We start from the raw sequence: 15,308 nt of genomic DNA on the forward strand, positions 1-15,308 counted from the left end.
CGGAAAACTGATTCTGGCTGGTTCTGGGCTGTGGATAAGCTTGGTTGGGCCTGCAAAAATATGTCCCTGACAAGCATTGGAAGGGTATTTAAATTAGTTGCCTACCTTTAAAAACTGAATATTTTATATAAAAGCAGGATTTTCTGTGTTTCTTAAAAATGTGGTTTCATCTGGCAACATAGAGTTCTGTATTTCCAGGTGGGTAGCTGCCAGCCTTTTTGGGTAGGTCATGCATGGCCGGTTGCTGCTGCCCCACCCCTTCACGCAGTGTCCCCAACACTGAGTTTTTTCACTTACTTAAGTTGTTTTTCTTATCGTAGAATGGAGAGAAAACTGAAAAAGTTATACCTACTTCTGTATTAGTAGTGGCAAAACTAAAGATATTTTTGTAGCGTTTCATATTTCAAGAAAAATAGAACAGAACATGTTTTGTGTGCTGAGAAATACTGTACAAATTTAATTTGCAAACAAATGGTTTCTGTTTCGTAAGAATACAGCAGTCAGGCCTGCTTCATTCATGCATTTTAAACAGCCCTGAAGGTATGTGAGTGTGACCCCCCCCCTCTGGACTGTACAATTTTCCCTCTTCGTTCAGACACAACTTTTTTGCTTTTATTTTAGGCTGTTTCCTCTCTTTCAACAGCAGACTCCCTCTCCTTCCCTAAGATCAATTGTTGGGTCTTCGTAAAATGGGGATAGTGTGTAATTTGCACACTCACATGGACTCTGGAACTAGGTTCCAGTCTGCCTTCTCCCGTGGACCCCTAACGCTTCCTAGACTGTCTGCCCCCAACAGATGAGGGTCTGTCACCTCATTTACTGTGAGTGGGGTTAGCAAGTGGGTCTTAGCCTGCTAAGGCTCAGACCAGTCTTAGGTATCTCTCTGTGTGCATTTGATTTTTAGCGAAAAAACATAATCTGGGTTTGTTTGCTTATTATGTGTCACAAGGGTGGTTCTGGCTTCATTGTGAAGATAAACTGGAAGGGAGGGAGCAGGGAAGAACCACGAAAATTGACTTCTGTTGTTTGTAGGATGATTGGGTGAAAGAGCAGAGTGGGGTGTGTGTTGATAACGATGGAAAGACTGGATTTAATCAGTGGAAAATTTTTAGCATGGCTGGTTTGGAGTCCCTGGAAGGAATTCTCATCTCTCAATTGGTTATTAAACAGTGTAATGTGCTTCCCAATGGGGCTGGGAACGTCCCATCACTCAGTGTATGTAGGTGGGGGAGAGTGGCCCATCTGTCAGGCTCCTGTGGGGAGCTCTCAAATTAGAAGCAAGATGGGGCTGGATAGATGACCTTTCTGGGTCTCTTCAAAAACTCAGATTTAATTATTCTCTGAATTAAACTGATTAGGAACCTTTCAGCTTAAACAATTTCACTTCAGCCCATAGAAAGAAAATAATGTGAGTGGAATGAGAGCCTGAATATAACTTTTAATTACATTTAGTTCTGGGCAGGTGACTTGTACTTTCTTAAATGTTCCAATATAACCTTTCAAAAATGTTGTAAGCAGATGTGTCTAGTGGCTAGTATTTATAAGCCAGGATTTTACAAGCATATTTCCTAAATGATTTTTCTACTGAAAAATTTCATTGTACCTTAGCTGAAACTCACTTTGCAGTTTTATTTTTGGTAGCATGATTTTTAATACAGATTTTTATCATTGATATAAAAATATTACCTATTACTTATTATAAACCATTCTATTTAATTCAAAATTTAGGATTTTGTACATTGTTAGTAATTGTCAATTGTCAAAGTGTATTTAATTTGGATATAATGACCTACAGAAAAAAGTCTCTTTAAAGGAAAACTTGTGGTAAGTATTTGTTTTCTTTTTAGATTTTTATGTCACTAAATAGTTGCTCATTTTTGCAATAGTAATTAACTGGTCATTTGGTTAAATTATCGGGCCTTGCTTGTTATGTAATATAAGGTACCACTTGGACTTAATAAATATTTATGCCGTAAAATCTCTCATTTTCATGAAAATTGGCTCATTAAAAAACTTTTTTTTGTGCACATCTAATTCCTTTGAGACACTTAGAAAAAGCTTGTATTATGAAATTTAGACTTGTTGTGGCTTTAAAACAATACATGCCATGCTAGTATTTGGGATTATCTTAAAATTGACTTTTGATTTTAAAGACGTATGGCCGTGAGCTGTTCTGGCATCTTCTTGAGGTCACAACAGGCTGGAATGTGAAATGCTGCAGGAGAACAGCTGGGGAATTTTAAGCAGAAACTGTGAAAGTTTTGCTTGCTGGGCGTTGATAACACGTGGGATGGCTTATTTTAAATAAAGGGGACTTAGAGGCTCCTGACACTAGGATATAAACTGCAACATGCTATTCTTCCTTTCGTGTTCACCACCACTGCCACCACCAATGTTGTCTCTCATTCATTCATTCATTCATTCATTCACTCACTCAGTGGATATTTATTGGGTTTTCACCAAGTGCCAAGTACTTTTTAAAGTAGTGGATTCAACAGTAAACGCTTTAAATAAGATCCCCGCTTTATGGAGTTTGCATTCTCAGGCAGGCCTTGTGTTACACTATCTGCATGTACTGTTTTACTTAATCCTTACCACAGCCCAGTGAGGCAGCTACTATTACCCCCATTTTACAGATTAAGAAACTGAGAGATTAAGTCACTTGTCCAGTGTCACACAGCAGGATCTGAGGTCAACAGGGCGGAGGGTCTCTATAGCATGGGCCCTGAGCTGTTTTGCTGGCCCCCTGGGAACAATGAGTGGGTGGCAAATGAATTGCACATGTCAGTTGCACATTTGTGTGGGTTGCAGTGTGGCACGTGGGAGGTAGAACCTTCACACCATGGCAACTTTGGACATGAAGACCAGCCACATGCTCTCATGGTATTCTATGGGCTAATTTGGAAGCATTTGGGTTCCGAAACAGACTTGCTAGGTTGGTGCCTTTTGATGATGTGGGAGAAAAATCACCTCCCCAACTAATATTTCTGTGGATTTTGGGATTTTCACACGGCTATTTCACACGTGTCATTTTCTCCTAGTGTTGCCTTCAAGTAGGACAGTTTTTAATGGCATTTCTCAAGTTCTATGTTATCTTAGCCCACATTATTTGAAGAGTTGGTTTTCTGTCAGAAACAGCAGACTAAAACTGTTTTTGGAACATGGGCGTGTTACAGAGTCTTTTGCTCACTTGTATAATTTCATCAAAGTGGGTGTTTACGTATTTGAAAGATTATTTAACTTTTTGGGATCCTGTTTGGATAAAAGTAATTTTATATTTTTAACCATTATTTATTATTATTACTATTTTATGCTTATGTTTTACCAGATGAAGTCCTTAGAATTGGTATAGATTATCAATGAAGAGTGATGTTTGGTGGGATATTCTTTTTGTGTTGTTTGTTTGACCTCAAAAGTGAAGAAGAAGGAATTCAGTTTATTGAATTTTAAGCAGAGAGTTTATTTCTGACAGCTTATATTATTTTGAAAAATGTATTTTTTGATGTCACTTTTTCTTGTAACTATAGATTTACATCCTTATTTATATTTTTCTTTGTGATATGTGTTACTATTATCAACCCCATTTTATGACGAAGGAAATGGGATTCAGAAGCCTTCTAAGTTACTAAGAGATGAATTGCTAACCCAGGTCTATTGGTTTTGAAGCCTGTGTATTTCCACTACACCCTGTGGCCTATATTTTGTCATGATTTGTCATGTGGTAATAGAGTATAAGATATTTATGTCGATTAAAATTAGGTTAGCAACAAGTTTTGCTTGGTCTTGACTAGGCATATAGTAACATATGGTATTTTTGTAAAATTTTAGCTTTATTGAGGTATAATTGACATATAATATTGTAAGATATATGAAGTGCACCTCATGGAGATTTGATATGCAAAGTGTGAACAATATGGTGAATGTTTACATAAAAAATTCTCTACAGTAAAAGATACATTGCCACTAATCCCCCTCAAAATATTCCCACTCGCTTCCAACACACTTATATAATCATTCTTACCACTTTCTGAAGCAGCTCTGGAAGTCCTCTTTTGTGAGTGTCTTTAGTTGTGCTCTCATGGCTGCCTCTATGTCCTGAATCGATTCAAAACATTTACCTTTCGTGGTCACTTTGTCTTTGGGGAAGAGCCAGAAGTCACACAGTGCCAGATCCCATGAATAAGGTGGATGAGGGCACACCGTAATATTTTTATTTGACAGAAATTGTCGTACCAGAAGTGATGTGTGACATGGAATGTTGTCCAGATGGAGGATGAAACCATTTGCCCATTTCATGTTAATGTGCTATTTGTGATCCATGATTTATGGCTCACTTTAAAACACACCATCTCTCGACTGTAGCACGCACCCAACTGACTGCACCGAACAAGTTGAAACTTGTCACACACTGTTACTGAGGTTCCATGTGCCACTTCCCTTATTGAAGATCCCTGCTTTTCCATTGGTTGGCGCTTGGCAGCAGCATTTACCGTATTTTGTGATCCCAATGGAAAGGCTCTGTGTCACACATCGCTTCTGGTACGACAATTTCTGTCAAATAAATACAGTGTGTCCTCATCCACCTTGTTCACTGAATCTGGCACCATGTGACTTCTGGCTCTTCCCAAAAGTCAAAATGACCATGAAATATAAATGTTTTGAATCGATTCAGGGCATCAAGGCAGCCATGACAGTGCAACTAAAGACACTCACAAAAGAGGACTTCCAGAACTGCTTCAGGAAGTGGCAAGAATGATGGGATAAGTGTTGGAAGCAAGGGGGAATATTTTGAGGGGGATTAATGGCAATGTGTCTTTTGCTGTAACATATTTCTTAAAATTTAAACATTCACCATATTGTTTGATCACACCCCATACATATGTAGTGAAAGGAATCCCCCCATGTAGTTTTTAACACACCCATCAGCTCACATATTTATCTTTTATTTAAGTTCTACTCTCTTAGGAAATTTAAATTATATAACATAGTTTATCTACTATGGTCACCATGTTTCACATTAGATCCTCAGACTTTATCATCTTATAGCTGAAAGTTTGTCCCCTTTTACCAACCTCTTCCTAGTTCCCCCACCCCCGGCAACCACTTTTCTACTTTCTGTTTCTACGAATTTGACGTGTGTGTGTGCGCATATATATGTGTATGTCATTTCCCCAAAACCTTTTATTAAGAGAATTTGTAAAAATACAGAAAAGTAGAATTATACAATGATCAATAAGCTCACCACTTGAATTCTATAATTTTTACCATTTTGCTATATTTGCTTCTCGTGTCATTTTGCATTGTAAGTTTGAGAATAGGGTACTTCTTAAGTAGTAATTTACATAATTCTCCAGATCTTTGCCAAGGAATTTAATTTTAGATGCCTGTTAACACATATGTCCTGTTATATTATTATCTCAGAATGAAGCATTAGGTAAAGTCTAGTTTTATGATTTGGAAATATGCTGCTTTTTGTACTTTTAGGATGGAGTGCTAAACTGAGAGTATTGTATTGTAGTTGGGCAGAGTCTAAAGAACTTGAAAAAATCTTACATAGTTTGAAACCCCAAGTGACTTTATAAACTCATAGAACTAAAGTTATTTGGGTGACTTCAGTGATAAAAAATGGAACCAGACAATGCAAACCCATTGGCACTGTCTGAAGAATGTTGGAGATGGTTCAATCTTACAGGCAGTTCTGGCATACAGAGATGTACATATAAAAGGTACCAAAAGGTCAGAAGTGTCTTAAATCTGGAAGTAGGAATAGAACAGGGGCATGCAAATATTTCCATGCAGTCTATTGTTCTGATATTTTTTCATCTTCAGAAGCACATCTCTTTAAATTTCTTTCTTTCTTCTGACATAATTCCTCTCCTCCCTTCATAGCAAGTAGTTCTTGTCTCAAGGTTATATGGAAGAAATATGCTTGTTTTACGCTGGCTGATATTTTATTTTACTTTTTTGTTAGTAACAGAAATGATGTTGCTGGATCTAAAGGAATTAGAGCTCAAATGACTCAAGAGCATTCTTTCTTTTTCCATATTTACCCAGAGTATTTTTTTTTAAACACACACACACACACACACACACACACACACACACAGAGTCAAACTAACATTTTGGGAATTCCCATGTTTTCTGTTATGTGACTTGGCTTCTGTGGCAACCTTCTGACTTCAGCCCCAGGGATTGCGGTTACTTGGGTGGCATGTTCTGGCTCTGTTGCTTGCTGCTGACCAGCTGTGTGACCTTGAGCAAGTCACTTAAGGTCTGCGTTTCCTGATCCATAAAGTGAGGGATTGGGTTAACGCAGTTTTACAGGTCTACTCCACCAGGATTAAAAATTCCTTGGTTCTGTGTTCACATGTAAATTTTTGTAGAGATTCGATTAGTTTTTATAACTGGTGGACTGGTGATCTTATGTAATGGCTTTTACTTGCCAATTAAAATTAGAAAGTGTACCTTTAAGCATGTATTAACTGCATGAAAAAAGCATTCTGCTTGTGCGCGTGAGTGTACCCGTATGTGTAGATGTATATATGTGTACTTAATGACCCATTTTCTCCAAGATAAGGAGTTAAAAGCTTATATGTCTAAAGTACAATCTGGTTTTTAATATTAAGTAAGAATCTTGTCTTTTGCAAGTATAGATTCAGTCACATTTTTAAAATAATGAAAATATTACCTTAAAAAGTGGTTGTCACATATTTGTCCAGGATAACTTAAAACTTCTGTTTAAACTATTTTCTCCTATAGAATATAATTCCAAAATTTTTAACATTATGGAGATGTAATCCTGTTCTCCTGTCGGCACAGCCCTTCCCAGTAACTAATACAAACTGACCTGAAAATGCTTTATCTTTTGGGTATACTTCAAATTGAAGGTCTTGAATCAAAAGATGTAACAGAACTTAAAAACCTTTGAACCTCTGGTCTATTACTTTTTTAAGGCAACAGAATGCATATTTTTGATAAAATTGTGACCTATTGGGATTACAAAGATTGACAGATGCAAGACACTTATACCTCAGCTAACTTAAAAATGAACTAACTCCGGCAAGGAACATAGAGTAAGTGTACACCCAATAGTTTGCAAATCACAAAATTATTTTGAAGGGCTGCTCCTGAGGCTGGATTTTTATGACCATAACGTTCCAGCTGTGGTTTTGGAAACAGAATGTTTACTACCACTTTAAATGCAAGGACGGTCGGTAGGTGTGTATTCTTTCTGCTAAAAGGCTTAAAAAAGCAGCTGAGGCTCCCTTCAAGTGAGTAAACCTTTATTCAGCAAACTTTGGAGCCGCGTTCCTATGGAACTTTGGTGGTAATTCTGGAATGTGGGTCCAACAGCAGCGCAGTCATGGGCGAGCCTGGCGGCTCCAAGACCGGATGGCAGGCTGTCCCGGCTAATCGCTTCAGGCAGCCCATGGAAAACCACTTTCTGGTTAAGTCTGCATCACACTCTTCCACCAATGGAAAAAATTGAACATGATGAGGGTGTGTAGCTAGCAGACAAAAATATATCCAGCATTGCACAGGATCTGTTTTTAGCTCTTAACGGCTGCGTCTTTGAGTGTTAGACGCTGTTTCCTGCCTGACCATGGGCAGACAGAAGAGAGAGTTCGTGGATGTGCATAGAGACCTTGACTTTGTGAAACTTTTTCTACTAATTAAGCGAGTCTGAGAAAAACTGGCTACATCCAGAGTTTTGGCAAAGGTAAGGTTATAAATGTTTGTTTCCCCCCCTTTGGAGTTGAGACGTAATTTTATATGTGAGATATAAATGGTTTTTGACATGCTCCTTTGGCAATATTTTGTACTTTATTTTGTGTGCTGGCTTTTCTTTGTTTTACATTATTTTGTACATGGGCTACAGACATTGGTGTGCATAAGGGAATATTACCTTTCAATTTGAGTGTCTATACGCTTTTAAACACCTATGTAGTTGTCCACCCCATTTTACTAATTAATTCTCCAGAAGCTGATGGTATATACTGTGTAGAGTTATTTTTCCTGGTAGCTCAAGAAAGTGCCAGCTTTCAGTCTGGTCGTGGTAAAGCATGAATGATTATTACCTTATCTTTGTGAGGCACAAAAGGAAATTAAAATGGGGCAGAGTTTGTATTTTGCCATTTCTTGGTTATTATTTAACCTCACCAGGCCCTAGTTTTGAGCTGAGTGCACTACTTAGTTGAAGAGTTGCTTTTCAAACTGGTAACTTGAGGTACACTGTTTATTAAAGTTTGTCCTTAACGTTTGTTTCGAACTTTCTGAAAAAGCAATGGAACTCCTTGTAATCTGAATGTGAGAGTCACCTTGTTTAAGGAGAATGATTGGTTCATGTCGTCAGCCCACAGAGTCTGCTCATTCATTAGGCATTTGTCTCCATACTGAGCTTATCGGCAGAGATTGAGAAAGTCTGGCTTGGCATACTGCTTCCTCCTCTTTACGTTCATTTGGCCAAGCGTGTAATTCTCAGAAAATTGGTAGGTGGAGAGACAGAAATAGGAAGCTTTATTGAAGTTGTTGTAACTTGGGAGATTATTTATAGAATTTCTGGAGAGTAAGGATATGGCTGAAGAGCTGCTACAGGTTTTCCTAACACGTGGAAGCATTTCACTGTGGCCCCTCTGTCTCACTTAGGGATTCTAAAGTTGTAAACTCACTTTCAGTATGATGAGATTAGGAGTTATTTCAGGTTGGGCAGTGTGTGTTCCTTTTCAGTGTGTGTTTTCTGCGTGGATATATTTTGCATCATCAATTCCTTCACTTCCACAGAAATCTCTTTTAGGGATAGAGGAATGGTGAATGCTGTCCAGGAAGATTAAAATTAATAGAGACATTGGTAACATTTTATTTATTACTCTTTCTGTGGATCTAGAATGAGCTGCTATGACAGAGCTGGCAACCACTCAGAGCAGGAATAGAGCAAGCACTGCCTTCTTCTCTAGTCAAATTAACACTTGTCAACTACTTTGATTTTCGCCGGAATTCGTAGACAGAAACTGAAGTCTGTTGAAGAACCTTATGAGTCCAATCCATGCTGACCAGACTGTACATAATGTTTTGAATGCAAATAGATAACACCTTTCCTTCAATATTTTAGTGCAGAGGGAGTGACTTACAAAGCCCTCTCCTTAGACCAGGCCTATTCAAGGATGCCAGGAAGTGCAAGATAAGCGTCAGGCTCCTTGCCAAGAGATTGTCCTTCTGAAGTGGTTCCCCACTTAACCCTTAAGTAAAACAGATGATTCTGTCTAGGTGGTCCAAGATTGTGTTTGAGAAGAGCCATATTCCTTTTTCAGAGATTTAAGGTTAGTGCAGGGTCTCTACAACCTCTTTCTAACATAGATATCAATGGATGTGGAAAGAACACAGAGGGGAGCCTAAAGGGAAAGCCTGCACGCCTTAAATATCTGATGGGACATGTTTCTGTGTCTGCGTGTGCCTCCAGGTTTGGCCCACTTTGTAAGATTCATTTATGTGGACATAATAAATTACATTAGTGACATCACTTAGCTCAACTGTTAGATTTTTTTTTAAAAAATCATGTCCTTTTTAGGGAACATTTAGAACATAATCTTTTGGACATTTAAAACAACTTTAAGTGATAATTTGTATTTTTCACTGTTATCGTAGATAACAGCCAAGTTAAAAATGGCTTTCCTAGTAGGACAGAAAAAAAAGAGATTAGGGTATAGAATTGAAAGAAATAGCAACAATATTAAAGACAGGGAAAAGTAGTTAATAATCGTAGTCGATAAACATGAATTTCAGACTGTTGACACACAAAAGTATTAAGCATTGTGTTTATCATAGTTTGAATTCTAATAATGGTTTGAATTGAGTGTCTTTTGATTACTCAGGCCTCTCTAGAATGGGCTTGTAAGTAAGTGTTAGAAGGGTTTAACGTCAGTGTCCCAGAAATATATTCTACATTTGATTTTCAGCTACTTATATATATTCCATGGTATTGTGAGCTGAAAAGGGACCTTAGACAGTTTCTCAAATGGGAAAACTGAAAAACTAAAGAACTGAAGTGGCTTGTCCAAAGTTGCTGAGCTTGTCAGTTGCCGATGTGGGATGAGATACCAGGTATCCCATTAGTCCTTCCCTTATACTGCCTGTTTTTTTAATTGCAAATACTTTGGCATATCCTGATGTATCCTTGTAAACTGATAGAGACGTGTGTGTGTGTGTGTGTGTGTGTGTGTGTGTGTATGTATGTATACACGTATCTATCCATTTCCTTCCTTCCTTTCCTCTTATCCGTCTTCCCTTCTTACCTTTCTTTCCTCTACTTACCTACCTACTTACCAAACCAGACAGATTTAAATCTCTGGTCAAAGACAAGACAAAGACGTGTTTTTCCCGAATCCCAGTGAACTTCACAGCTGTACACTGGGTTGGTGGCTGTCATTCCCCTTGACTGTTGCCAGAGAACGTTCCAGGTACACACGTGTTACTCTAACCTATGGTGATAAGGCAGCTTTGATTAGACTTCATCTGCCAGTCTGTTCCTGTTTCAGTTTTAAGAGTTTTGTTTTCTTCATGATCCCATTCCAATAGGAGACTGTTTAGTTTTTGTTAGTTCTGTGCCTGACAAGACGCAGACTATGGAAGGGAACGCTTTAGTGCCAAGGAAATGGAAGTCACTTTACATATGAAGTGATAGGTGACATTATTGTTTCACTCTGGGTAAGGGATGTGGTAGGAGCTACACATAGTGTCAGGAAGAAGTTGATCCAGGGCATTCCCGGCACTTCAATAAAGGTTTAAAACTCGTGGGTATTTTTAGGACAATATTGGAAAGCAAAAATAATTCTTATCCAGTTTTCGCACTCGACTACGACACATCTCCATAGCTGTGGACTTGTCAGAGTAGGATTTCTAAAGCAGAGATGTGAAAAAGGGCTAACATGGTATGGAGTTTACAGGATGGGAAAGCTGGAAATCCAATTAAAAGAAACTCTGAATGGGAAGAATGAAAATAGATTTGTTTTCAAGCTGTCCGTAGTCGCTCCTGGAAGGTAGAAAAAGGCATCTTAGAAACAAATGCAAGGAATTATTATACAAAGATAGCCATAAACCAGGAAATCCCATGATATTAAGAGGTGGTCGATGGTAAAGAGCTTTGTGAAAAGTGGATGTAAATTCATGGACTACATACGCACACCCACACTCGTACATGAATGTGCATATGTTCCACTGGAAATTGATAGGATGATTACAAAGGAATCAGAAACAGCCACTCAAATTAATACAAAACAATAACAACAACAAAACCCCAGAAATAACTGGAACCTAGCGAAAACCTTTACTTACCTGCCCACCCCCAAACATGTGACTTACAGGGAATAAAGTAGAAATTCTAAGAAGACTCAGTGATAAGCAGTTTACCAAAGATTTCCTCACTGGAGTCCAGGCTGTCGTAGTCCTTGTTTCCTGCCACGGACACATATTGTGAGTCAGATGTTTCCTCTGAAGTGTCTCGGATAGTAGAGGGGGTTTGTTCTTGGGACAGTTTCTCCTCATGCGCACGAGAGTCCTTCCGCTTTGGCGACTCCCAGACAACACTAGCCGTGGGCTCTCCACTGCCGCATCAGTGTTCTCGCCAGTCATTCCATTCACATGCTGGGATTTCTCAAGATACACAAACGCAGGACAGCAACTACCGCTTTTTTAATTTTATTTTATTCCTCTATCCTTCTAGCTATCATCTGATTCCATTGTGTTCTCCATTATAGAAAAACGCCTTGAGCAAGTTGTCTCTGTTCACTGTCTTCAATTTCATTGACCTCATCCTCAAACTCACTCCAACTCAGCTTTCTCCACTCCCACTCTGCTCTGGTCAAGTTCGCTGATAACCTCCAGGGCTCTGTCTCAGTCGTGGTTGTTAGTTGAACTATCAGCCGCATTTGACTCCCGCTCAGTCTCCTCCCTGAAATGCCCTTTCTCCATTGGCTTTAAGGGCAACTTAGTCACTCGGTTTCCTCTTTAGTTGCTTCACTGATGGCTCCTGTTTCCTCCTGTGTTGCTCCTATTTCCGTGACGGCTTCATGTTGGAGTGCTATAGGGCCTCTTTGGACCTCTTCTCTTCCCTTTGTGTACTTGTCCCTTGGAGAGTTCAGCCAGTGTGTGCTTTAAACACCACCTTCCTATGGATGATCGCAAATTTGTACCTCAGGCCCGACTCGCCCTTGAACTCTAGCTCCTCCATCCAACGGTCTACTCAACATTTTGTGTCCAGCAGACATCTCAAACCTGACCTATGCAGAATCCACTCCTCATCTTCCCAGCCTGCTCTGTGTTGCCTTCTTCCAATGGCTTAGCCTGAAAATCGTGGCATCATCCCTGACCTGTCACCACTCAGCCATCCACTGGAGCCCTGTTGGCTCTCCCCACAGCTGTGTCCAGATTCAGACCACTCCTACCGCTCCCACCTGACTCTGACCCACATCCTCTCTCACCTGAATTAGCATAACAAGCCCTCCAGTTCCACTTTGCTGCCGACAGTCCAGATCCACAGAGCGGCCACAGTGGGCCTTTTGAAATATGCCCCCCGATGAGACTTCTCGAGTCACAACCCTTTAATCATGACTTTCAATCTCAGTGTGAAAGCCAAAGTCCTTAAAATGTCCCTTTGGGCAACATTCTCTGGCTCCCTGTCTGCTCTCTGACCTTTGCTGTTCTACCCACATTGGCCTCCTGCCCATTCACCTCTCTGGGCATCTGTACTTTCTGTCTTCTGTTCCTAATGCTCTCTCCCCAGAACTCACATGGTCTCCCCTCCTAGAAGTACTTGCTTAAATGTCACCAGTCAGTGAGGCCTTCCCCTACCCCCCCTTTCTAAAATGCACTCTCCCCTCACATTGTCTACTCCCCCCTTCCCTTCTTGATTTATTTTTGCTAAAGTACTTAATCACCTTCTAATATATAATATATTAATTTTCCTTGTTTATTGTTCATGTCTCCCCATTATAATATAAGCTCTGTGAGATCAGGATTTTTAAATGCTAAATACCTGTGAACTCCTATATTTTATTTTAAAAATGTAAATGATATATTTTACGATCTATATATTTCCTTATTATGGAAGCAATTTTTAAACTACTTAGCATTAGATGAAATTGAAGCTTCAGGAAGATGCCGCTCGGTGATTCTGTGGTCTTGCGTGTACCTGTCCACTGGGACTTGGTCACCATATCCCACCCCCAAGCCTGGGGGAGGTACACTGTAAGTTATAATTGGTATTTAGAATAATGGCCATGAAGCTTAAATATCAAGGAAACAAAATTCCCATGTGTGCAAATATTCTTTGTAAAGCAGTAGAGTAACTACATTTTAACCTAAAAGCTCCTCAGTTAACTTAAAACTTTAGTTTTTCATTTCATTCTCACATCCCAGTCCTCAGCTGCCTGGAAAAAAAGATTCCTTGAGAGAGAGGACTTTTTTCAGTGTTTTGTTTCCGAAAAGGGCATAGGTCACCACCATTCTTCTAAAATGGGAGCCTGAAAGTTAAGTTATACTCTCAAAAAATATATGGAATAGCTTCAGATTAAAATGTACAGGAAAATTTAAAATTATTTTGATGTATATAATACATATAAAATTATTTTGATGAAAATTTGAAATTGTTTTGATGTAAGACTTAAAAAATCCAGGTTTGAATCTTACCTTTATTTAGCCTTAGTGGTCTTCCCAAATTATTTAATCCCTGGAGGTTAAAGTTCTCTGTCTTATAAAACAGGGGTGATTATGGAAGCTTCTTGTGCCCCAGTGCACCCTGGCACACAGCAGCTCAGAATTTTTATTATTGTTAAACCCTTCTCCCTCCCTCTGTGTGTCCATCTATTATTAGCTATAATTTTTAAAATTTGAATAAATTATGAAATTTAAACTGTACCTTGTAATACTTCATTTTTCCTTTCTCTGAAAGTTTCTGTAAAGTCGCTAGCTACAATCTTACCAGTTTTGTTGTGAATGATCATATGATTTCTGGAAAAGTCCAGCAGTGATTGGTGTAGTTTTAAATGCAGGCCCAAGAACAACTTATGCTGTAGCCTGAAGACATAGACTTATAGAAACGATCTCTCAAATCGGGCTCCCAGCCGAGGTAAAGTAGAATAGTCACACATTTATGAGGGTGAGGAAAGTACCTATTTAAAACGGGGGGTGGGGGGTGGGAATATGTGGGTTTAAGCCTGTTCATTTTGTAACTTAAATGGAACAGTGTATAATGAAGAACTATTTTGCCAAGAATAACTTGGTACAATTACCAGGGTATATTTTGGTCACAGAGTGTGATTGAGATTGAGGAGTACAGGGCCTGCTTCTGATTTACCGAAGCACGTGCCTTACATATAGGTCTCCTCATCAACGAGAAGACATGGCTACAGCCTGGGATCCCGATGCATGGTCTTCTGTGTCACTTTTGGTGGAAAGCTTGGGAAGGGGCCTATCCATGCCTGCCTCGCTGTTTGTGGAGTGGTTCATGTCCATCAGCGTTACAAGCGAAGCTCATTGAAAAGTCATGCTCATCATTTTGAATCTTGTGAGTCTAGTTCTGGCATCCCACGCAGCTCAAGGTCTGTGGAGACCAGGATGTTGGCTAAATTGTGTATGAGACATGAGGTAGAATTGGTAGAAAAGGCAGAGTGGGGCTAAACATTTGATATATAAAAAAAAAAAAAAAGTCCGTTCTAGAAAGAGTGTGGACACGTATGAGATGTACTTTGAAAATCTCTAAAAGAGAAATAAGAAAAAAAGTTTTATCTTTACCAGGATTCTAAAATTTTAGACTATATTAATTTTGTAATTTTAATTGAAAGGTGATTAAAAAAAAACACACAAAAAAACCCTGAGATATTTTCAGTTTCTGTGACAGTTCAGATGTAACTGGGCCTCTCAACTCACTCACTGACATTCCAGAAACATACCAGTAATACTTGTGGGATTGTTGGTCTCACCACGTCTCTCATAAACTCAGTCCTGTTACAGTTGTCATAAACTTACTTATTGATTCTACAAATGGTTCGTGTTAATAACCGCTCCCCCTTCCCTTTGGGGAAGGGACCAGCTCATACATCCCTTTTGTTTCCTTCATCATGCCCAGCGCACAGGGAAATATATAGGAGGGTCTCCAAAACTTCATGTTGAGTTGCCACGTGGAACTCTTCTTTCACTTCAGTTCCCCAAGTCTCTGCCAACACTAAAAACGTTTTCCTCCTTTTGACAACACTGCCCCCCACACTGATCTCTGAGCTGTTGATTACTGGGGATTTCTTCCCAGATGATATCCCAAA

The 15,308-nt window shown here is 39.2% G+C and overlaps 1 protein-coding gene across 4 annotated transcripts in view; it reads left to right on the top strand.

The window, feature by feature from the left end:
- Positions 1 to 15,308, top strand: part of TIAM2 (TIAM Rac1 associated GEF 2) — a 250,965-nt gene that overhangs the window by 112,945 nt on the left and 122,712 nt on the right. Inside the window, exon 1 of one of the 4 annotated variants that reach the window (XM_033096073.1) lies at positions 7,568 to 7,720. The exons of the other annotated variants lie outside the window; for them this stretch is intronic. The gene's annotated coding sequence lies outside the window, so the exon portion shown is untranslated. Of the gene's footprint in view, positions 1 to 7,567; positions 7,721 to 15,308 lie in introns of those variants that run through there. 4 annotated transcript variants of the gene reach the window in all.

This window comes from Rhinolophus ferrumequinum, chromosome 3 (genome assembly GCF_004115265.2).
Source record: "Rhinolophus ferrumequinum isolate MPI-CBG mRhiFer1 chromosome 3, mRhiFer1_v1.p, whole genome shotgun sequence".
Taxonomy (NCBI): Eukaryota; Metazoa; Chordata; class Mammalia; order Chiroptera; family Rhinolophidae; genus Rhinolophus; species Rhinolophus ferrumequinum.